Source organism: Sturnira hondurensis, unplaced genomic scaffold (assembly GCF_014824575.4).
Source record: "Sturnira hondurensis isolate 20B ecotype Veracruz unplaced genomic scaffold, ASM1482457v3 Scaffold0021214, whole genome shotgun sequence".
NCBI classification, from domain to species: Eukaryota; Metazoa; Chordata; class Mammalia; order Chiroptera; family Phyllostomidae; genus Sturnira; species Sturnira hondurensis.
Genome location: NW_028093845.1, coordinates 10,323,144 through 10,349,337, shown reverse-complemented (window position 1 = coordinate 10,349,337; position 26,194 = coordinate 10,323,144). Strand labels below are relative to the sequence as shown.

The window sequence follows — 26,194 nt, the reverse complement described above, 5'->3', positions numbered from 1 at the left end:
AAAGCAGGAAAGGACCGTCGTAATCCGTGGCATCTCTCAGGCAAGGGACCAAATCAGCACAGAGGAAACAGTGTATGATTGCAGAGAACTGCCTTCCATATTCTTACCATAGATTTCCTTGGACATCCTCTGGACTGTCAAACGAATCATGCTGCATTTCACCTTCCCCTAGTAAGCTAGGGCTGATTTTAAGACCATTGGGATGTGCGAGAATGTTACCATCTTCTCCGTTTCTCTAGGGTCACCGTGTAATTGTGCGGCGGGAGGAACTGGGCCCTAGAGATGGCGTGACAGTCACTTCTCATTACCTCCCACTTGGTTCATTACATCTGTAGACAGCGATTGCCCATGTGTGGATACTTCCATTACACAGAAGGATGTAATGTGCTGTAGCCCTCGAATGCCTTTCAAATAGGGAGAAAGCTATTTATTCCAGGCACATACCTATCTTGTCTCCAGGGGCCACGCAGAAAGAACGGTAAGCGACATAAGGAATAGATTAGCAATGATCAATGTGAGACAACCTACCTGAGATGTACTTATACCCAGTGAGATATTTACACACGTGCATCCCATCAACACACAATGCCTCGCACAAAGGACAGAACCCTCACTTATTAATCCACCAGATTTGACTTGGACAAGCGAACCCACCTACTCAGGTACACAGGCTATTCAGTGTACCCTCTCTGAACTGGCAGTCCTCTGTCTACTCTCTCTCTCTCTCCTGCTCTCTTTCACATACACACACACAAATACTAAAGTCCCTTTTCAAAATTTGCAAGCGTGAGTCCTATGAACCGTGAACTACAGATAAACTATTCTCACACCTCTTTCTCAGGTTATAGGAAGCCCCAGGTAGATTACACACTAGGGGGAGGTAATAAGAAAGAAAACAGAATTATAAAAAAATATACATTGTTCAAATCAACAACGATTCTCAGGTATTATCTGTAACAGAAATGCCCAGACTTTTTCTTTAAAAATAAACCTCTCCCCCAAAGGTTAATAAGAGAAGCCTAAAAAAGAGATACCCATGACAAGGTAAATCTGAGATGCTACATACCACCGTATTTTGCCATGTACATCGTTCTCCTGTGTATAATGCATACCCACATCTTTGGCCCAAATTTTCAAGCAAAATATCTTTCGTTTCGATGTTTAATTAATTAATTAATTAATTAGTATTTAGAAACAAAACGAATGATTGTATTTCAATTAGAAATATGATAAGTAAGCCAATGAACCAATGGATATTATTATTGCTTTCTAGGGTTATACTTTTAATGCATAGCATAAATAAAAGAATTAAAAACATTTATGTAGATATGGAATTAGTACAACCCATGTATAATGTGCATCCTTATTTTTTCCTCAAAAATTTGGGCAAAAACTGCTCATTGTATGTACATGGCAAAATATGGGTATATCCTACTGTGGAGAATTCATAATCACGTCAGCTGATCGTAGATTCTGAGAATTCCTATTATATATTTTTTAAAAATCTATTTAACTCAATGTTATCCTCATCTATTAAGTCAAGAAACACTTTTTTAAAAAACTAACATCCTGTGAAATCTTATTAACATCCTGTGAAATAATTATACCGCATTCAGAGATTCTGTTCAACTATAATCTCATTGTTTTCTATGGATTTTCCATGCACTAGTAATTCTCAGATTTTAGTATGTATTCAAACCTCATGGGGATCTTATCTTTAGAGATTATTCAGCAATATGGATAAAGCTCAGGAACCTTAGTACTTACCGAGAAATCCTGATGCAGAGGGCCTCAAACCAGTTCACACAGCACTGTCTGGATTCATCAAGGATTGAACTACGTGGTTAGCAAGAGATCTTGACAGCTAATAGGTTGAATGTCTGTAGCTTTGACTCTGATAGTTGGCCAAGTTTAGCTTTAAATTGCAAGAACTTTCTGGAATGTGAAAAGGATGTCCGCTTCCATAAATCTACCAGGACTTGGGGTCCATTCACCTTTACACCTATCCTTAACTGTGGACCCTTTGCACTTACTGCCCCATGCCTTCACCTGCTTCCCTAATCCGGTTTTATTAATTTTCATCCAATAATTATTTACAAAGTATCCTCGGTATGTTGAAACACTAGGGATACCAGCGGCAAAAAAAGACAAAGATCCTCACACGTGTAGGTTAACATCCTGGCAAAAGGAAGACAGCCAACAAAACATCCACATAAAAAGTAAGTACACAAAATAGTAAATTAAAGTTAGAAGGTGATAAATATTCATGAGAGAAACAGAGCAAGCTAAGGGAGAGCACAGGTCTGGGTGGGCAGGGGCTGGGCGAGGGGCTGCAATCTTTTAAAGGGCAGTGGGAATACGCCTTCATAAAAAGTGGCATTTGGCCACAGTATTGAAAGTAGTAAGGGAGGGGGCCTTTTATGTATGTAGAGTCAGAGTGCAGGCATAAAGAACAGCCAGTGCAAAGGGACCCGCCTCCTGTGGAGAAGGAGCCCAAGGAGGGTGTGTGGGGACATGGATGGGGCAGGGAGACTGGAGAATGCAGTCATTAGCAATGACCAGCCTGAACTCTTGCTTTGAGGAAAATGAGAAGCTGCTGCAGCATTTTAAGCAGAGAAATGGGATTATCTGGTTTACATTTTTAAAGTCTCTGAATGTATTCAACAAAATGTATTTGTCATTGACTGGGTGTCTGCTGACATGCCAGGCGCTGGGCTGGGAGCCTGGGATACAAAGGCAAACTGACACCCTTGGTCCTCAAAGTCCTCACAGTCACTGGATCTCTGGAACAGCTTGTCACAGGTCAGTGTTTGTACATTTGAAATGTATTGTCCTTGCCCCTTGCATAACTTTGTGATCTCAGCATCCACATGCTCCCTGTCCCAGGCTAGAGCTTGAAGATGTCAGTCCAATCAGCCAGGGGGTTCAGGTGCCCAGTCCTGCCTGAAACATACTATGTGGCCTTTAAGCAAGATGTTAATTCCACCTTTTCTTTCTTGTCTTTTCCATTCATTTACATATTTTATGCTGAAGTATATCAGTACTGTCTGATGAGATAGCCAGCACTGAGAGCTGTAGGGTGCAATGAAAAACTGACAACTTTAATTTTCCCTCAAATTATCATACTTCCAAATAAATAGAGAGTTGAGTGCATTCTCCAGTTATTCATTCTGGCAGCATTGCCTCAGCTGGAGACAGCCTACAAGTTGGCAGGCCAGAAGTGAAGAAAAACTTATCTTAGTTCCTGGAGATAAAACCTGCTAGTTATCAACAACTGAAATTCCGAGAGAGGGACTTCTGGGAACGAGCCATTTGCAGCAACGATCTCTGTTTAACTCGCATGCCTCCCGCTAACTTCTTTCTGTTGAGGAAAAGATGTGGAAAGTCACATTTAATTTCGGCCTCAAACATAATTCTAAATAATAGACTTGGCCTACTCATCTCACCTGTCAGTCATCAACAGATCCTTAAGAGATAAAACCTCCATTCCGAGGAGATGGAAAATGAAATGACAGGCTTCAAGAAAAGTCGCTCAGGAAACCAGAATTAGTATTATTATGGCTGTGTTTGCCTTCAGTACGCATCTGCAGCCTTGAACAGCAGCGCCATTTTCATCAAATGCTTGTGATGAAACCTCATTGAAATCAGGGAAACGGGGATTTGACAGGCTGCTAGGGAAAGAGGAATGTCGTGCAATGCTATTTCAGACTGCAGTCTGCAAGGCACTAAACCACTACAGATGTTTTCCTTTTGTCTTCATTTAATGGTTTCTCGGAGCACAATGTCTTAGCATCACTCACGGCAGTAAAATTTATGACATACTAATTAATAGCAAGATGCTTAGCTAAGCAATTCTGTCTCTGAGATCGTAATTATATTTTTGAGCTTTAATGTTTTTTTTTCTTTTACCTTTGTTCTGTCAGATTTCACTAGCCGAGTAAGATGGTATGGAGAACACATAAAATTTTAGGAGGCTTGGCATGATTAATTTCACTTAACAATAAGAAATAAGCTATGCTATTTATCCCTTACCATACTGATTATAGAATTGGTTTTATCAGCTATGAGCTCAAAACAAAGCCAAATTGTACAGGGATCAAGGATTGCAACTAAAATGGAGAACTATAGGTGTAAGGCTGCATCATTACTGATGACTAATTTTTCTAAACTGAAGGAAAATTAGGTCTTTTTCCCTGTTCAGAGGTTCTTGAATTTTATATTATCGGCAAAACATGTTGCCGCACCTGCCCTGCCAATCCCCAGCCCTATAGACCAACCCAACAGCAACTTTCTTGGCTCCAGCTTCCAGGCAGCTGAGCGTGGAGAAGGGGAAACCCCCTAACTCTGGTTACTGGCGCCAGGGCAAATCTGTGTTCCCACCAGCTGGACCCTCGGTGCTCCTGGCAGTCCTTCTGTTTGTCCCTAGTCAACTCTGTTTCAGATTCCCCTCACAGCTGTTCTAGGCTATCAACATGCTGAATGACCCCCTCATCCTAAGTAGTTGTCCATATATCCCAGAAAACACAGAGGTCCTCTCCTTCCCTCCACCTGCAGACTGACCCAGGGCCGGGGGCAGGGGGGTGGGGGGGGAGGGACACCTACCTTTTCCTTCCCTCCTCCTGCTAGAGAAGAGGTTGCTCTTCTAACTCCTAAAGTTACCACGTCTAAAGACTATTGAACACCATCTCCTCGGGCATCATCTGGGACCTCATTACATGGGTCATTTTCTCACCTCTGTGTCTTTAATTCGCCGTGTTCTGTCCTCTGGCTTCTATCCTTCGGTCTGCAGATTTGCTCAATTTTTCCTTATCACCAAACACGCACCTGCGCACACATGTGCACGCACAGATAATTCCTTAATCGTTTCAGCCTCTCACTCATGCTGCAAATTGCCTTGTAGAGCAATTATCTGTTTACATGACAGTTTTCAACTGGTCCAGTGGTTTTTAATCATTGTGTGTCACAGATTCCTTTGAGAATCTGATTCAAGCAACAGACCTTTTCCCTGGAGACATGGAAAAGGTATACACATACACACACACATTGTACCTGCAATTCCAAGTTGTTCTTGGTCACTGACCTCCACGGGAGATGTGACTGCCTCTCATCAATGCTTACAGTTTTTCTCCTCTTTCAGGCACACCAGAATTACACTTCCTTGCTGATTTGAGATTAGTCACTGCGTTGGCCAATGAAATGAGAGTGGAAGTGATGTGTGTGAAAGGTTTAAGAGCCTGAACTTGACGTGCTACGCTTTCTCTTTTTTTTTACTCTGCCACTGTGACCTCTGGGCTCCAGTTAGAGACTGCTCCATCCGTGTGGGTCTGGGCACGAAGAGGACACGGAGCAGAGCATCTGGCCGGCCTGCAATGGACATATGGAGTGAGTGAGAAATGAATCTGGTTGTTTAAGGGGGCTGAGAGTGGGCGTTGTTCGTTAGTGTTGCATGACTGAGGCCATCCTGCCTGATAGCAGGGTACTTTGGATATGAAAGAATGTAAATCAGGAAAGTTCTTTCTAAAGAAATTTAAGCCACCCTCCCTTCTGTTCTTAACCAACAAGCCCCTTTCTGCTCAGGTTACTGTACTTTCAGTTACTACGCTTTCAGCTCTCTCTACCTACAAGACTCTTTCCCTGCTTCTTCACATGAGTCCTCACCCTTCATAACACAGGTTATACGTTACTTCCTCAGAGTGGTCATCTGGGCCTTGTTCCCACACCCTGCCAGCCCGGTCACTATCATTCACGTCATGCATTTCTGTCTTTCACAAAGCGAGTGCATCACAGCCCATAGTGATCGTATCTATTTTCTGTCTTGCAAGTTAGAAATTTACAATATTGGTATTCCTGCTATCAACAGTGATTCATAAGTAACCAAGGTCATGTGGCTTTAGCCCCATATGAACTTAAGAAAAGGTAATACATTCAAAATGTGGAGTGTTTTTATTTCTTTACTATAATGATAAAAACGGAACCATGAACGTTCGGAGCAAGTCCCACTTTCATCACTTTTCTACGCTGTTAATGGAAGNGAGTCCTCACCCTTCATAACACAGGTTATACGTTACTTCCTCAGAGTGGTCATCTGGGCCTTGTTCCCACACCCTGCCAGCCCGGTCACTATCATTCACGTCATGCATTTCTGTCTTTCACAAAGCGAGTGCATCACAGCCCATAGTGATCGTATCTATTTTCTGTCTCGCAAGTTAGAAATTTACAATATTGGTATTCCTGCTATCAACAGTGATTCATAAGTAACCAAGGTCATGTGGCTTTAGCCCCATATGAACTTAAGAAAAGATAATACATTCAAAATGTGGAGTGTTTTTATTTCTTTACTATAATGATAAAAACGGAACCATGAACGTTTGGAGCAAGTCCCACTTTCATCACTTTTCTACGCTGTTAATGGAAGAAAAAAGCTCTATGAGCATTGGGCAAACATTTCCATATTTTGGTGTTTTTCATCCAGAACATGCCATTGAACTTTGGTATTCACCGATAACCATTAAAAGGTCAGCTTGACATTTGGGGCTTTTTTTCAGATAGTTTTGACCAACAGCACTAACAACCTTTGGTCCCAACCCAGTTAAATAGTAGTTTTTGTAATTCACTGGCATACATTTCTTGTTTTTTGTTTTGTTTTGTTTGTTTGTTTTCTTTTACTCAGTATGCACACCAAGCAGTCTTACTTCAGAGTGACAGTAAGAATTAGTCCTTAAGTTCTAGAAGGAATTGGGTGGCTAAATTTTATAATGTATCCAGGAATATAGGTGTAATACCTTGTCACAGAGTAAAGTAATTCATACCTGTTCAATAAAGAAATGAAAAAACTTAGTATTATAAAATTTTCACATCTTTTTTTCATTTGCCTTTATTTTATATAAATAATACCATAAAAGAAAACTGCTGTAATTTTAAACACCAAAGTTTTAGCTTTACAGTTTTACCTGTATGCAAAATTAACATGTTTATTGTTTTAAAATTTCAGAAATGCATAACTTGAAATCAATATGAAAATTTTCTATTTTCATTATCTTTAAAAAAGAGTGCTGAACAGTCTTGCTATCTGATAAAAAGGTCTAGAAGTTGCAATCGTATCCTTCTAATAAATAATTAATCCTGAAAAATATTCACCAGAAATCTATACATCTTAAAGTCAGATATTCAATTTCATAAGCAGAAAGTTTGGGAATCTTCTGAACTAACTGTTAGAATAAGATAAATGTAAGTCTTGGTGAGAACAACCAAACAAAATGTTTTAAAGTTGCTAAGAAGCTTAGTTTGGAAACTAAAATAAGCTCAGTGTAGTTTTGATTTTTCATAAATTTTGTTTGTTTTAAATTTCTTATGTGGCAGTATGCATTGTAACATAGTACCCTGTGAAATGTGGAGCATATCCACTTCCATATTTCCTATGTAACATGTGCAATTGGTATATGATAGCTACATTTTTCTATGTCTATTTATACTTATTAAAATCCACATGTTTTCTGGCTGGTGTGGTTTAGTGGATTGAGTGCTGGCCTGTGAACCAAAGGGTCGCCAGTTCAATTCCCAGTCAGGGCACATGCCTGGGTTGAGGGCCAGGCCCCCGGGGAGGGGCAGCATGAGAGGCAACCACACATTGAGGTTTCTTTCCTTCTCTTTCCCCCTCCCTGTTCCTCTAAGAATAAATAAATAAAAATCTTTAAAGAAAAAGAAGCCCTTTTTAAAAAATCCACATATGCAATTTAAACATAACATTAAATTCTCAGGTTGGAGTGAGATGTTTACTCTTTCTTCTTTGATTGTTTCCTCCCAATTAAATAATTTTTAAGAGAAGATTATCATCTGCCATCCTGTTTTAAGAGAATGTAGGTAATCAGTTGGGGTCTAATGTCTTTAAAATGGGACACTCATCAAACGTGTGTGTGCAAACGTTTTTAAATTATTTTACATAAAGGCACATTATTTCTTAATTCCTCATTGTTACAACATAACCTTCAAAAAACCACAAATGCTTCTTTTCTCTTCTACTGGGAAACTTCATTCAAATGCATAAATTCCATAGACATAGTTGCCATAGAAATGTAAAGGGACAAACAATAATGAATCATACTACCAAAAACTGCAACTGCAGTCGGGCAGCATCAAGGTTTACGTTTAATAATACTGACATGCTGGCTGTGTTTATTCTTAGTTTTATGTGTAGTCCAAGTTGAATGCTCTGAGTCCCAAATCGGCAGGTCCTAAACTACTAAAAATAACACATCTTAATGAAAATATTTTAGCAGGCCTTTTAGATTAGGAAACCAGTACATGCCAAGAAAGTTTTCTTTGTAGAAAAATAGTAAAATTTAATAAATGATAGATTCAAATGTGGTCAGTTACTTTCCTCTATTTCATATAAAATCTCTTTTTATAAAAAGAAGTGAGATTTCCTACACAAGATTTACAGTCACCTTAGCTCTCAAGAGTAAGTGTTTCTTCAAGTTGATTCATGTCTTGTTTATTTTGCTAAAGAGCTTGTTTTGAAATAGTGCTCTAGGACAGCATTTAAGTTTTTTCTTATATTTATTAAAGAAAAAAATCATGTTAAAGCTCCTAAAAACATTTTGCTTTATTTTGGGCTGGTTTAGGGTTTATACTTTACAACTGAATTATGGCCAAGGCATCTGGTAAATGTGAAGGTGGCTATTAGACTCTCGTAGCCTTTGATCTTACTAATTAAGTTTTACAAGACATTAGAGAAAAAAAAGTTATATTAGTCATCTTATTTAAACATTATTTTAGCAGACTGATACACCCTGTGTTCTAAAACCAAAAATACCCTATTTGAAAAAGTGTAACACTGATACAACCATTCATATTAACATTTAACTCCTAGTTGCCAATAAAATGAGTAGAATCGGTTTAAGAAACTGAAAGTGGGGAGAGAAGAAATGAGGAAGCAAGAATCCTCTCTCAGACAATATTTTAGAACATTAGTAACCTCTCTATAGCTTTCTCTCTGAAAATAAATACTGACCTTTATGATTTATATAAGCCTTCTCTTTCATCCTGCTTTAGCAACCCTATCACCAAGTAGCATCTTAGTTGAGTGCACGTTCCAGGTTCAGTTTGGGATTGTGGAGGAGTCTGGGTTGTGTATCGAGTAGGCAAGATTTCAAAGCCAGGCTCCCACATGGTCCTTGGTCAAGGTTTAACACCCTGTCTGTTCTTTCCCCATCCACAAAAGAAATTTTACATCAATGCCCCGTTAAATTATCTTCATGAAGGTCACCAATACCTTCTTAATTTTTAAACCTAACAAATAGTTAGCTCTTACTATATTTGACCTTTTTGCAATATTTGAATTTTTACCACTTCATAATTCTTCAAACTGTTTTCTTACTTGGTTTCTGTGACCTACTCTTTTTTGTCATTTTTCTTACTTCCTTGAGTTTGCTATTATTCTCTTTTGCAGTCTCTAGTCTCTCTGCTGTTGATTGAATGGCTTTTTTTTTCTTCCTCTGAACTGTCTTCCCAACAAATTCCATCACCACTGCTCCTTCTCATAGCTCCAACCACCACATATACATAGTAGGCTTGTATAGGGCAATCATTAGGAGACATATAGCTGCCAGAACTCTGTCTCAGGCTCTTAGCCCCCATATTGCTACTGCATTTTGGGCTTCCCTGAATTGTTCTATCCGTACCATTCAAAACGTCTACCCACGTCCACCTGAAGAGAATTCTAGAACTCATCCCAGACTCCTCCATCTCCCTTGTTTTGCTCTCACATCCCCTCCGTCTGTAAAAGCTTATTGGTCCTTCCCCTAAACTATTTATTTCTTCTTAAATAGTGCCTCAGTGTAAATCCTGATCTTTAGATCAGTGAAATAGCCTCTATGTTACTCAGAGTAGTTGCAATGGCATAACAAAATCATTTTAAATAAATGTGTTAACAGGAATCTCAGTGGTTTAGCACAAGAAGTATTTTTTCCTTGCCCGTTTGCAAGTTGTTGGTCAGGATCTGCTCCACTCAGGTGACCTGGCTCCTTCCATCTATTGGCCACACCACCTCCTCTGCCAGACCCTTGTAACTGGCAGGTGGGTAAAAACAAAGAGAAGGTAGAGTCTTGTTATGGGCTTAATCTATACAGGCTCTGTCCAGAATGTATCCAGCCATGTACTGTGAAAAGTAGAGACATTTATTGAAGAACATACAAGAAACATTGTATGTACAATAATGATGCCTCAGTCCCCTTCAAAGTAGGCACCTTGGGACCTCACACAGTTCTCCCAGTCGCCATCAGCTGCCCTGTCATATTTTCCTGAATCTCACCAACAGTCTGAAATCTCTTCCCTTTCAAAGGTGATTTTGGTTTTGGGAAAAAGCCAGAAGTCTCAGAATGCCAGGTGTGGGTGGTAGGGGGGCTAAGTCACCTGGGTGATTTGATGTTTTGCCAAATCACTCTGTATGAGACATGATGCATGAGCAGTTGTATTGTTGTGATGAAGCTTCCAATGACCTGATGCTCATAGCTGTGGTCTTATGAATCATCCAAATCGTTTCTACAGAGGAATGTTCAAGCTTAATGCAAAAGTTGATGCAGACTTGTCGCTCTACTCACTCAGTCATTTTGAATGTGACAGCCACACTGTACACATGTTCACTTAACAATGTCTACCACCTCCACTCACTAGTACAGTGAAGTCATCATTGTTCACACTTGTGCATTCTAGGCTCCTCTCCTTAGCTGCTAGGTTACATCAGTGTCACAAAAACTGTTCTTGTTATAATCACAACAGCTGGACTTCTTCTAGACAGACCTCAGTATACAGTGACGAACAGGAGAATAAATACAATTAAAACCTCCATTCAAAAAAAGCTAATAATAGAGGACAAATAGTGTGCACTATTCTGTTGCAATTCTGAAATCCTGCTTGGCAGGCCTTATGAAGTCCCCTACCCTGGGAGAGAGTGAGTTATTTGGTTAAACTTTAATTCTGCTCTCTGGGAGTGATTCTGTTGTCCCTTTCCCCCTTTGCCCTCAGTTCTTACAGGTTCTTACTAGTTATTCTTTTTGGGCACAGCTGAAATGAGTGTTACCAAAAGTTTACAACCAAAAGGCGATGTCACAGCTCAGTCAAAAGTATTTTTAGTCTATTTTGGAATTCTTGACAATACAAGTTCTTCAAAAGCTTGGTAGACTTCTGTTGTCTTTGCTTCCATCTATTATAATTTTCTGGTCTTTTCTTTCCCTCCATCCTCCTCATCTCTCTCCTTAATTACAGCTAAATTGCTGTGGTTAGTTAATCATTGTTTCTTATCAGAAGACCACACCTTTATAACCTGATCTTTGCCATAGAACAAAATCATGTTGTCCAATTAAGAAGTTTTACTGGCCTTTTGTGGCTTTATTAGAAGCAGAAGCCTTTCCAACTATTTTTCTCCCCAAGTCTTTGGACTTTTCTTATTGTTTTCTATTCAGCTTGAAAACTGTCCGGGTATTTCTGAGCGTGTTTCTTTTTGGAAACACCTGACTAAGGGAAGCCAATAATAGCTATTCCATGGTAACACTCCGATTCTTCTAAAATATTTCCCCAAAAGCCACAGTTTTCAAAGTGTGGTTGGTACAGCCCTGGGAATCTCAAAGACCTGCTTTGTGGATCCACAAGATCAAAAATGCTTTCATAAAAATAAGGAGGTTATTTGCCTTTATCCCCGTGTTAACATTTGCACTGATGATACAGAATCAATGGTGGGTAAACCTATTGATGCTGTAGACAAACCAAGACAGTATTACTAAACCACATCATTGTATCGTTGGACACCATGTCAGATTTCCCACCATGGGCTTACATTTTTTAAAAGTCAGTTTGATTTAAGAACACCCTTGATGAAACAGTAAAAATTATTTATAAATTTCAAGTCTTGAGTAAATGTCATTTATTTTTTTATCTTTATTATATTTTCTATTACCACTTAGTCCCTTTATACTCTCCCCTGAGCAATCACCATACTGTTGTCCAGGTTCGTGAGTCCTTTTACCTTTTGAGCACATGTCTTTTAAATATTCTGTGTGACCTAAAGGAAAGAGCACAAAACATTTTGGCTACCTACCAAAATACAACAGCTGTCTGGAAACAAGTGATATTGCTTGTTTGAATTTGAAATTGAACTCATCTCTCTTTTGTGGAATGCCATCTTTATTTGAGAGAACAAGTGATTAATGAAATATGGTTTTCTGTCATCTGTGTCAACAGTGTGGAGATAGCCACAGAGGGAAAGGAGGTAGGGGGTGGGGAGTGTGGGAAAAGGGGGGAATAAATGGGGACAGAGACTTCACTTTGGGTCACGGTGCAGGATGCAGTGCCAAATGATGTTTCATTGACTTGTACACTTGAAACCTGTATGGTTTTATTAACTAATGTCAATGCAATACATTCAACTAAAAATAAAGAAAACAAAATATGGATTTCAGACCAGGGTATTTGGCAGTCTTTTTTTTTTAATGTGAGCCTGTCACCTGAAGACAAACCACAGACAGCATTTTTTTTGCCACTGATGTAATGTTAGTTTTCAAATGCAAATTAAAACTTGGGAAAATTTGCATCCACAATCACAAGCTTGACAGCTTCTGAATTCTTAAAGACTTTTCTGAAGAGCTCAGTGGTTATATTAAAAACATAATTTCAAAAAATATATATTATATAATGAAAAGTACCAATGCTATAACTCAATATAACAATATTTTCAAAGTAATCAATATAAGATACTACAAAATCATTCAGAGATTAAAGATCACTTTAAAGGGCAAATAAACCAATGGATTTTTATGCATTAGCATGTGAGAAGTTCATTGACATGGTCTCAGATTCCACACTGCAATCAACTTTTAAAAATTATGTAGTAGCAAAAATATCCACAACTATCAGAAAAGGCTATTAAAATACTCCTTCAAAAGAGGAAGATTAGTCTTCCAACATGAAATACCCACACATCAATGTGTAGCCGGATTTTCTTCATGCACATTCACTAAGACGATGTCTCACAACAAAGTTGTGAGCGATAAGCAAATGAGAGCCTAGATGTCTTCTATTCAGCTATAAACTATAGAGTTTTGCAAAAAAAATAGTAAAGCAATGCAATTTTTACTAATTTTTTGAAAATACAATTATAGACTATATTACTTATGTTACCATAATGGATTTATAATTATTTTAATACATTAATAATAACTTCTCAGTTTTAATTTTAATATGGTCATTTTTGCTAGATATAACACATAAGCAAAAGTTTCCTGTGATCTTTAGACGTTTTTAAATGGGTAAGGGAGCACTGAGAAAAAAACATTTTGAGAATCTCGGTCCTAGTGAAGGAATCAGCTAATTATGGCCCACAGGAAATATCCAGCTGCTTATCTGTTTTATAAATAAAGTTTTATTGAAACGCAGATACACCCATTTGCTTACATATTGGCATAGCTGCTCTTATGCTAAAACAGCAGAATTGAATACTTGTAGCAGAGATGGTATTGCTCCCAAAGCCCCTAATATTTACTATTTGTCCCTTTACAGAAAAAGTTATCTTGCCTCTGACCTAGAGCTTTGGTTCTCAATCCTGGATGGACATTAGGATCATCTGGAAAACTGTTAAAATAATATCAATGCCATCACCACCACCACCCCAACACATACTTACAGGGCAATGAAGCCAGAATCTCTGGGAGTGGCTTCATCTGAGTTTTTAATATTCTAGATAGTTTTTTAAACTGTATATGTTAACAAAAACCAAAGTTTTTAAAATTCTCCAAGTGAGCCTAATACATAGCCAACGTGAAGAATCACTGTCCTGTGGCTATAAGAATCTTAGGCATGAATCCTGCCTTTCAAGTTATCCCAGACAACAGCTTACACACGGGTCTTCCCTTTCACAACATGGGTTCCTCTATTTCAAGTCGCTGGTGTGAGACGCCCCACTGCCCACTGGCTGAACACTGCCAGCGCCTCGTTTGTTGTTGTTGCTACAGCAGCACCCCACTGCTAGGTACAAATTTCAATATTAGTCAGGATGGGCTATCTCCTGTGGCAAACACATCTCAAATTTCAGAGGCTAACACAATAAAGTTTTATTTCTTATGCAAATCATGCTGCAATGTGCTTTGGTAGGGATGTTTGCTCCACAAAGGAACCCAGCTGCTTGTAGCCACAGAGGCTGCCCTCCCTCAGGGCCTCAGCCTGTACCCTGCTGGATCCCTCCACAGCCAGCCAGCGGGGAGAAAAGAGAGCCTGGAGAGAGGATAAGGTGGGAGGTGGCTTAGGGCCACATCTCGAGAGGGCATACAGCACTCCTACTGGCCAGCACTTAGTCACGGTGACCGCAAGTAAGTGTAAAGAAGGCGCAACATGTAGCCTGTCTTTTTGCTCTGCCAAAGAGGAAGAGCGAAAACGGCTTAATAAACTAGCTTTATCCCTGTCACAATTGCCTTTCTTACCAGTCTCCTACGCTGAGTACTGTGAATGGGGCCTTCAGGCCTCTTGTGGTAGACCAGATAAAGGACTCCCATTCCCCAGAATTCAGGATTATTTTATTTTACATGGATAAAGGGACTTTTGCCCGTGTGGTTAAGTTTAAGGACACTGATGGGGGAGGTTATTTTAAATTATCCAAGTGGGCTCAACCTAATTACATGAACCCCTTAAAAAGGAGGACCTTTCTGGACTGCAGTGGAAGAGAGATGTGAAGAGGGAAGGAGGGCTGGAGGAAGGGGCCCTGAGCCAGGGGAATGCGGGCAGCCTCTGAGCTGGGGGTAGGCGGGGCCAGGAGGTGGGTTCCTCCAGAGCCTCTGGGAAGGAGACAGCCCTTCCAACGCCTTGATATTAGTCCGGTGACACCCACATTGGACTTCTGATCCAAGAACTGTGCAGTGTTCGGCCACCAAATCTTTGGCAATCTGTTTCAGCAGCTAATAAACACACCCTTCTCTTCTGCATTCTCACCACTCTCAGTAATGTTCCCGAAATTTAAATCTCAACTGGTTGTTCCCTTTCTCAAAACCCTTTAACAGCTCCTCATTCATCCACTTAATTAATGCACATGAAGCACCTATACGCCAGGCACTCTCCCACCCACCAGGACTGCTGGGCTGCATTAGGCAAATGTGGCTGCTGCTTCAGTGAAGCTTAGGGCATGGGGACTACAGGGCACCATCCAGGCTCTGCAGCACGCCATTCAGTGCCAGCATGATCTAACTCTGAACAGCCTGCACGACCTCCTTTCTCAGCATTTCTCTCTGTGGGTAAAGGGGAAAAGCCTACAAGTCTTAATATAACGTACTCATCGAACTTCTGAGATTTCACACACCCCAATGCCCATCTGTGAGACATCTCTGGAGGCCCTATGAAACTGTTTGGCTCTCCCCATTCCTGTGCACCTGGGAAACTCCCACTTTTTCCTTAACAGGAAGGTCATATCCCTCCAGAAATTGAGGTCATTCCTAGGCTCCCTCCTCCGTTTCTTACTGGAATGTTTATACATCCAATCTGGTATTTATGTCACTGAATTGCAACTGCCCCTCTCTCTGGCCTTGTTATGGCTTTAACACATTCAGAGAGAAGTTCCAGTGAATTTACTTTTAAATAAAGGTGTAGGGTTCATTCATCCATTCATTCTCTTAAAATAAGTTCATCAAAATGGGTCCTTCACAGAACTTAATTCTGCAAGAATGTCAACACTACCTTTTATGGTCTTCAGATCAGAAAAACAGATGAGCTTCTGCATGTCATTTGCAAAACCTTTCTCTGTATGGATTTCCTATTCATTTCAAAGAGCATCTATCTTTTCTTGGGGAAACAGGAGATGGAGAGGAACTGAGAACCCTACATGATGAAAATCAGCCTGAATATGGCTGCCACAAAATTAGGATTCTGCATGGTCCTCTTATGTGCTAAAAGATTTGTATATTTCAGCAATTTACTAAAAAGTTATGAAGGTAGAGAGCTCCTAGAAATTTGACATATAGTTGCAATAAATAATTCCCCCGGAGGATAAAGTTTATAAAACCCATTTTATTTGGATGGACTTATTTCATTTACCCACAAGACCTGGAGGAGGAAAAAAAAAGTCTTTTTATAGACATTTTGAGTGTAGAACATGAAACTTTTTTCTGAAACTATTTTGTTATAATTTCCTATTATGTTTTTCCTAGAAAATTAGTTACATTGGTCTGTTTTGTGCATGGACATATTTTCCCAGTATGGTCAAGCACTTCATGCAAGATTCACATTCTGTTTAATAGAGTGGTCAAGAATCTCCCTCATCAATTATTAAATTTCCCTGCATCTGGATATTTTGTGTTCACTGCAGTGACGATTAATGTATTTTATTCAGTAATATATCTATAATATATGGATTGTGATCTTCTAAATAATTTATTGTTTAAAGAAAATATTTTGATAAATTATTACCGTCTCTCACAGAGCCATTCTGCAGAGCCAAATTCTAATACGTTTTCAGCCACTTCTTAAACAACTATTTTGTACTTACTATATGTAAGGTGAAGGGAGAAGGAAGAAAAGAAAAACCTGTAGAATAATTACCAATTGATAGAATAAAATTTATTCTGATTATAAGCGCACAGCTTTCAATATACAACTACTAGCTTTCAATACATAAAGTTTCTCTGAACGTTTTTAGTTATCATTTGTTCAGAACTTTCACCCCACATCTTGCAGACATTGGATTCCTACTGGCCCTGTGATTTAGTTTTTCTGCTCACCAAATATTAATAGTAATTAACAATAGTTCTCATCCTCACCTCCCAACACATTATCAGTTTTCTGGCAGGCATTGCTTCTGTACCATGGAGCCTAACCTGCTAACCTTGGTGGTACATGGTAATCAGGGAGCTATCCCCCAGGAGCAGAGTTCTTTCTGTTTGAGTCAATAAGCATTAAAACCAACAAATGCATTGTTAAGTTTAACAAATCACAATGGCTAAAGGGACCCATTTCTCTGAGCACAGAAATTACAGTGGTGAAGTCACAATTATCCAGCAATTAAGTTTACAGCTGTATTCACCCTTTCAATAATCAAGTCTACCAGAAGGCGCCCACACTTCCTTCTGCTGAACTTAATCTGGAAGGTTTCTAAAGCTCTCATTTTCATGCAGGTTTCAGAAATCAAGGAAGCAATTTCATCTGAATGAAGGACTAATGACAAACCTTATGAAGCAGAAAGAACAATAATTTATCCATCTAACGTATGCGGAATTTTCTTTGAAAAATAGGGTAATGCCAAGTGCTATTTCCAAGTGGACTATGTTCTGAGCCACCATAAAAACCTTTGGCTGCCAGAAGAGTGTCTAGTTCAGCAAATAATTAATATGAATAATTAATATGTTAGAAATGCTTTCAGCTACAGGTAACAAATAGTGTAACCAGAGGTTTGCGGGGGGGTGTTTGTTTGTTTTTTAATGGGGGGCTTCCCCCATTACTTTCTTACCATTTCCCCCATTACTTTCTTACTTCTTTTTCCATAGTAAGAAACCCAGAGTTAACGGTGTTGGACTGGTTCAGAAGATTAATCATGCCAAAGACTGAGATTTCCTTAATTTTTCCCTAACAATGAACAAAAAGGCCCCTGCAGCTTCTACAACTGTATCTCCTTTCACACTGGGAAGAAGGATGAGATGGTGAGAAGGGGTGGTACCAACACCTGAAAGAAAATGACTTCATCAGGAAACTCCCAGAAAATGCTTGTTTGTATCTCTTTGGCCAGAATTTTGTTGCAAACTCCCTGTTGGCCTAACGGGTGGCAAGAGAGAAGGGAGATGAGAAAGAAAACAGAAAATAGCTTTTGACATCTAGAAACTGCCCTAACACAGCTAGGCCTTAATGTTGTTAGGGGCCAGTGCAGCCCTCAACAGGGGCCCTGGTGTCCTCCTTTTGACCACAAACAAGCTTCCAAATCTCCATCAGTGACCATGACAAAGTGGGAAAAACAAGGCAACTCTATAATCTTCTCTAAGGACAGAATTAAAGTCACTGTGCAAACCACAAAAATTTTAAGTATCTCCCCATCCTGGATAATACAGAGACCTCCCATTCCTTCCCAGTTCCAGTTTTAGTCTTGCTTTGGTTTTTCTGCCTTATGTGGAGTAGCAGACAGTCTAGAGCAAAGACACTTCCTTAAACCTTCTCCCCAAATCACCTGAGTCTTGATCTTAAAATAATCTATTCAGACACCTTCTACTGAAATGTCCCACATTTCCCATGGTGTGTGGCAGCCAGTGACAAATCCAACTCGTTCAGTCACAGATGTGTTCCTGGTGGTTTCCAGCTGGAGAACATTGACAGAAAATGGGGTCGGTCAGAGTATTTGCCACGCTTTTTCTTCCTTCTAGTCAAATTTTAATTAAGACAATGTACCTTAATATGCCATGATTCAAAGTACTCACCTAGAAAAGGAAACAGGCCATAGCGAACAGAACATGCAATGAGTAATTGGGGGGATGAGCTGTAGTATGCTCTAATTAAGTAGTTAAGTAACCTCGGGTAAGTCATTAAAGGACAGGAAAGGAACTGACTTCACAATAGCCTACCAAACCAGTTAATATTAACTATGTACGAGAGACGGCAAAACTAACGCTCTAAGAGACGGAGTACATTATCATATCTGGTAGGTGACAGAACCAGAATTCGAGCCCAGGCTCTAACTCTAAAGTCTAAAGATTTCCTGCTGTCCTACGCTGTCTCACCAAGTTTCAACAGCTTCTTCTCTGTGAACTGACTGGCTGTCGGACTAGAATTTTGAAGGCTCTTTCTAGTCACCTATTCCAGGACTCTGATGCTAAACCATAATATGTATGTTTATTCTTTTTAATCCTACCTAGTCTCTAGTTAAAAAGTACAGGAATAACATGAGGTAGTATAAGTTTATGGAGTCTTGAATTTAAGAAAGCCCTTTTCTAAATACCACAAATTATCAATTTGATCTACCATTTGAATCTTTATGTCAAATACATTTTCTGTTTCTTGTATAATTTAAAATATGGCTACTTCACTTAAGATATGGTAGTTTGTCATACCAGTCCACACTGGCTAGGATAGGTATAAACACATATTTTAAGTCTCAGATATATCTAGTAATTATCTCTGGCTGATGGGATTATGGGTGGTTTTATTTTGTTCTTTTTATTTGTCCACAAGTTTTAGATTTTTATCAGAAGCACAATTCATAATAATTTAAAAAACGAATTAAGTAAATTTTTGAAAAAATACTAATATGTCTCAATTAATGGAAATATACTGTTCTATGTACCAAATGCCTAATTCAGTTGTCAGAAAAAACGTAGACGGAAGATAAGTCCTTTTCCTGCCTCGAGGGCTCACAGATGCCAATCTGAGTCCACTTCAGTTCTGAGAACCGGGAATCCCCTCATCCTAAGAGTTTTGGTTTTCAAGTAATTGTTTTAAATTTTCTTCTCTGCCTTCAAATCTGGAAATGAAGCTTAGAGGATACTGTGTGTGTAAACTTAATCTTACATTTTAAAAAGAAACCTATTAAGACCAGTGTTATTTATCTTGTAAAATTTTCCATTGTGCCATTATCCACATGAGAGTGGATAATCAGAGTTATACAAGCAATTTGTTTACTTAGCAAATGTGCTTCACCATGTTGTGTCCCTATTTAATTTTTAAGCCAACACAGTGCTGCAAACCAACAACTGTGCCATGATATTTGGAGAGAAATGGTACCACAGGAGCAGCCTGTGTTCTGTTTTTCTTTCTCCTCTTGGGCACTGTTTTTTTTAAAGGAACAGGACCGAATTTTTAATATCACCAAGAAATATGTGCCTTATTTAACTGCTACATCAATGGTATAAATTTAAACCCTACTGAAATGACCAGTTGAAAAATTAATTTGACCACATAGAAAACATCACAATAGCTACCTTGTATTAGTTACCTATTTTTGTTTAGGTTAATAAATACATATTTTATCCCTTACAGCCACCCTGCAAAGCATATATGATTACCCCCATTGTACAGATGAAGGAATTGAGACTCGGATTAAATAGTTTGAAAATTATGAAACTTTAACTAATTTGAGCAAAATCACACAGTGAAAAAGAGGAGAACCAGGATTTGCACATAGGTCTCTCCGATTTAGGTACTTATATTTTGTTCACTAGGTACAATAAAGTTGTGTCTTTGAGATTAGATCCTATGATGACACTATTTTTCTCATTTGTCACGTATTGAGCACCTTAGAAAATGTGTCTCCTCACATCCATGGGACAGACTATTATAAAGTCATTTACACTGATGATTCTGAAAAACCTTTAATGACTTTGGGAAGTACCCACAATATAAAGGTTTGCATATACCCGAAGAGCTGGAATGCATAATTGTTACCACCTTTTCCCCCAGTGTGGATACAATGTGACTCTGCAGTAAAACTTCAAAATACAACTCCAAGCCTCCTGGTCTATTTTTTAATGCTTTTCTCAGTCTCTCCAATTAGTCTGATGGTGCTGATTCTGCCCAAAGGATCAATTTTGTTTGCTCTCATCTTGCTCCTAGATCCAAAGCAAAATGTTCCCTCTTAAGCTGGAGATCTCCATAACGACTATTCTCTTGGTGCTGGTTATTCCAAAATCACCTTCTGTGCTGTCGTTTTGTCTTTAGTGCTGGAGATTTGGGAGTTATGCCCAATACAGCCTGAAGGTATCTACTGACTGGATCACTATGCATAGCTATGAGTCCAGGTAGCCCACAGAAGTGGGCTTGAACTGAGATACCTACTGGTCTCTGCCACAACTTCCAACTCAGACCTTGGCCCCAGAAAAAGTTCTTAACTATGAAAGAGGCTACCCTGTATCAAATCTGGGCTCCACTCCCAAAGTTGCAGCTCTTTGGATTCACTCATGTACCCACTACCATTCCCAAATGAGAATAGGTTCCAAAAGGCTCTGAGTCAAACTGCTCATAGACCAGAACCAGTCTTACCTTGACCTTGAAACCATTTCTTACTTACTGGTTTACCTTAGACACATAGTCACACCCTCTGGGTGTGTTGTTTGTCAGCGTGTCTATGCACTTTACTGACATCTGAAGTTGGTTAGCATCAACCCAGTCCATCCTACAAGCTTTAATAACTTTTAAACTAGGAAGGAAAAGTAACGTAAGGAAGAGATTTCTGCCTAGATTGTTCTGCGTAGTTTCGGTGTGAACAGGCTGCCCAGCCTTCTCTGGCAGTGTCTGAGCTCTGCGTACCAACGGAAGTGTGGGATGGGCCACCTGGACGATCTCTGTCTCAGGTGCCTGAACCCAGGGCGCTCGCTTGTATAAAAACATCCTGTTACAAGGTTATATATACTTACAAATGTGCATGGGAAAATAGACTAAACAGAAAGAATAACCCTTAGGTAGTGGGCAGAGCCACAAAGGCTGTAGTACACAGCATAGCCCTGAGATGAACTGGTTGCATGGATGCCACTGAGATAGGTATCCTGCTGTTGTCTGGCTCAGTGACTCTGATAGCACTTACCCCTCAGGAGAATGAATGGTACTGAGTGATTTTTATTTGATTAGATAGATGCCACAATATCGAATTCCATCTATGTTTTGCTTTTCTATTCCCTTGTGAAACAACTACCAGAGAGTCACCCATGGAGGATGAATCCCCTGAGAAAGTCACTGTGTACTGCAAAGGCTAATAAGGAAAGATCTCTGACGGCTACGTGGAATGCCCAGGGCTGAAAAGACAGATGGAGTCACCGGCCATGGGCAGCAAACCAACGTTATTCCAGGACTTTTGGCAGGGAGAGACCTTCCAAAACAAAATTGATACAGGGGGAGTCAAGTCACCAGGCACAAAGAACTGTGCAATGTGGACTCCAAGGAGAGGAAAACTGGATGGAAATTAACACTGAAATGAACATTCAGATGTGCCACAGGCCCCCGCCAGGAGCAGCAACAGCCCCTCCTGCGGTGCCACAGCCCGGAGGTCATCCACAGAGAGACCATCCGATTTACTAGCTTAAAATTACTCATACGACAAACAACACAGATTCCTAAATAAAGAATATACTATTGCTTTGAAGGAGAGAAACACATTGATACTTTCAGGCCGCAAAGACATCCTATTGGAAGTATGACTTCAGTGTACCAGAAGAGATGACAGGCTACTAGAACATACTGGGGAAAGATAGCCCTGATGGTAGTACATGGCCCCTGGTCTCCCGCAGGAAAGACTTTGGCAGGGAGAACATAAATATTTTCTGTTTAGTAAGTCACTGATCCTGTTTAAAGGACTTCTGAGGATTTCTTCCTGAGGACATTAAAAATAATAACAACTAAAACCTCCCTCCTCTTTTCTTGGGTCACTTGGGAAATACTTCTCATTTATAATTGTGCCAAAAAGAGGTTCTTTTTTATGTAATTAAGAAAATAATGTCTTTGCCAACTTTATTCTCTATCTTCTTAACTAGTTGTTCCTGCCAGAATCCCAGTGAAACCTGGATAAGTTCCTCTTTACTTTTTCTCCTTGCAGAGAAGCTATATTTTATTTCACTCAAAATATTTATTGCCAAAGACTCTTATCACTCTTATGTGAAGCAGTCAATGGGAAATTTAAACACACCCATCCACGCAGACTTTGCAGTTTCAACTGGTACACCCAGTTTTACTTGGACTTCCTTAAAGCCATCCAATAATTTATGTTAACTTATTTTATGCAAAAGACATTCTGGTGACAAAATATATGAACTACTCCAGAGAAAGAAGACATAATTTGACTATGATTACAGAAAATCTTATTTCTGGAATAAAGCCTGTCATTAAAATGTACCACTATTTCTTTACTTGTATTTTAATCGTGTTTGGCTAAAACCTTCTGTTTACAAACTAACACACTGGGAAGAAATAGAGATAAATAGCTTAACCTTTATTTCTCACAATGCATGTTTTTAAGGCCTTTGGTCAATTGATAGTCATGCAGCAAAATCAATCAATCAATCAAAACCAAAACACTTCAGCTAGATTAAAATCAGAGTTACCTGAAGGACCCTTGTTCCTTTTTTGACCCTTTAAACTTTTCTACCTCATCTAACCATGCACCCCTATTGTGGATCTTTAAGTAGAACTGTGATTTAAAGTAAAAAATGAATGTTTTACAACAGATTGTAAAGTGAAGAGTGAAGCATGGGAACCAGTGAGACAACTTCATGTGATGAAAACCCACAACTAAAAAAAAAAAACTAAACTTCCTATACTTTCATAAATTACAGCAGGAGTACCTGTAATTACCCACGTAAATGATGACAAAAATTCACCTTTAAGGTGTTGGATTACATTTGAAGGGAGGCTGCCCTCTTTGCCCTACTCAAGAAAGAAGGCATGTTGACACACAGGAGAATAGCTAAAGCATTTTGGATAGCACTGAGAAGGATTTTAAAGAAACCTGATAAACAGGACATGGCTGTTTTCTACGAGGAGATCCAACAAGCCCAGCGAAACAACCCCTGTGACAGGCAGAACTACCCCTACATACTCACACACCGTCCCTCACAACTAGACCTTCCAACACAATATTAGCTGGCAGGCTGTGCGCTAGGGTGAAGCAGATCTGATGTTTATTTCCCTTCTTGGATCTGCCTACCACTGTAAATCAAGTCTGACTCCTCAGATAGGACAAAGTGTATAGGTTCTATAAGCTACAGAATGTCTGCTCTCAGAAAACTCACAGAGCCTCCAAATATCAACCCTGTCACAAAAAAACCCATTGTTTCAGCTTTGCTAAGTTAGCCTTATAAAATGATGGAAATGGCACGTATTATTCCTGTAGCCAGTTATCTGAAATAAACAGGCATGTGTGTATGTATGTTTGTGTGTATATATGTATATATATATATGCATATATATATGTATATATATTTCACTTTGCTATTTAAGAGATATATAAAAGCAGACAAGCTTAAAGTATAAGTTAGAAGACATCGTGTCATGCAACCTAGAAAATCCTAACTGGTGTGATTTATTTTCTATGACTGTGCACTTCCTATTCATTTTTCTAGGTGGAGGGTTCATTAGTGTCCCTCTTTCAAATTGTGAAATCCTAATACAAGACTCCTCCATCAATAAGAAGGTCTTTCTTTTTCTTTCCTTTACATAATACATGGACTCCAGAAAGCAGTTTCTCTCTAACACATTTTCTTATTTGAATACAAAGGTGATTTGAAAATTCTTATGTCTGCTATTTACTTCTAATGGGCCAACATCCTTCATAATCCAGTGCTCTTCAAAACACAAGCAGCTCATTTAGCCTAGCCAAAAATGCAATCATGTCTTTTTAATAGGAATTATCATTGAATGAATCTATTCTCTGCATAGACCCATTAAAACCAGTCACAAGACAAAGAACACATGTAAATGTTCTTTTATGAAGAAAATATTCTTAATTTCCTAGATTGTGTTCAGTCGAATGCCTTATGAAACTATATACACCATTAAAAAATGCTGTATTGTTTGACTTTGTCACCTAATACATAGAAGAATGTGGTATTGGAAAGTTTACTGCGTCAAAAGTGGGCAGACCTGACAGCTATTTCTAACCATACAGGTATGAGTTTCTTAGTGTTCGATTATCTCTTTTGCCAAACATTGTATAATTTTAGGGACGTAAGCAGTTGCTAAAAATGTCCACCCAAAGAGGACTGAATGTGAGCTACCTAGGAAGGAAGGAAGGAAGGAAGGAAGGAAGGAAGGAAGGAAGGAAGGAAGGAAGGAAGAATTCACTTGCGTCCTGCTCTGCCAGACCAAAATAAAAACCCTGTAATTTTATCCTCATGTGGATCTCTGACAACCCAACTATAGTCATCATTATTTGACAAAGCACATTTGTGTTTAAACTTTTAAACAATCCACTGAACATTGAAGTAGGCAGGGAAGGAGATTGTTTTTTGCTGCAGAAGCAATAGGTTTAAAAAATACGTAAGTATAATAGTAAAGAAAGATCTCAAAGCAAAAAATAAGTTATCATACAGGCAACTTAGATATGCCAAGGTTTTGAAGTGACTTACGGAATTCATCTAGAACGACACTCCTTATGGGCAGGTGGATCCTAGTATTATGATTGTTCTGAAACATACATTCTGGACCTGTGCTGCATTCATTAGCTAACCCCCAACTATCACAGTTCCTAAATTCCAATGGATAAACAGGACAACACTTTCTGAAATGGTAGCATAGCCTGTGTGAGAATGCCTGTGCAGGAATCCAGATAAAATGCTTTTAGACAGGTTCTAAAGTCAGCTAAAAATCACCACATGTTTTTAATTACGATGTCACCCATACTTAAATCTATTTATCAGTCATTGCCTCAGGTCTTGATTTCTGCTGATTAAATTGGTCTTAGCAACTGTTTTATAATCATATTTCTAGATATGAAATGTCTAGAGACTCTACTTTCTAGTTAACTTGTTTTAAAGAATAACCACATTTTCTTATTTTCCCATTAAAAAAAAGGAACACAGTATATTAGAAAAAGTTAAGGAAGAATGACCTCTTCCCATCTCTAGCATGAACACATCTCTGAATCTTGTTTGTACAGCCTAATATGCCTTCACTTTAATTTTTTTAAATGATGCTAATGTTGGTCCCATTTCGTACAAAGGTCTAAAACTTACTTCAAACTCATTATAATCAAGAGCAACAAAAAGGAAACAAGTTTCCCAAAGATGGAATCTTTAGCTAATTTACATAATCACAAAAAATGAACACCTAGTGATTTTGAAAATGATGAATGCAACCTCACCACCAAATCTGTAATTCCAATACCATAGGCATATCATGCATATGCGTATGTGTATTCACTAAATAGGGAAACACCTGGTTAAACTTTTAAAGAGACCCTTTCTCACGGCACTTCTCTTAAAAGGAATTTTTTACCAAGAAATTATAAATCATAGTATTTTACATCTCCCAGTATCTGCCATATTAGGTCAAAAGTGGTCAGTATTTTAATGGCACAGTTGAATACATTTTGAGAGAGTTATTTCAGTGAACACTTTAAGCACAACATGGGGACATACAGCCAAATTCTGGTGTACAGTTGGTATTAAAAAAACCCATTGTTATCTGCGTCATATTTAGACATGAGGCATTGAGTAGATATATACTATTTGCAAATCCTCTTAAGAGGGGTTAGTCCTATAAAAGG

The 26,194-nt window shown here is 38.9% G+C and overlaps 1 long non-coding RNA gene across 1 annotated transcript; it reads right to left on the bottom strand.

Annotated features, from left to right (window-relative positions):
- Nucleotides 1-1,565: 1,565 nt before the first annotated feature.
- Nucleotides 1,566-5,116, bottom strand: LOC118977109 (uncharacterized). Its single transcript, XR_005064459.1, has 3 exons — nucleotides 5,050-5,116; nucleotides 3,447-3,671; nucleotides 1,566-3,361 (listed from the first exon to the last, which is right to left on the bottom strand). It is a non-coding gene; the product is annotated as an uncharacterized LOC118977109 (long non-coding RNA).
- Between the last annotated feature and the right edge of the window lie 21,078 nt (nucleotides 5,117-26,194).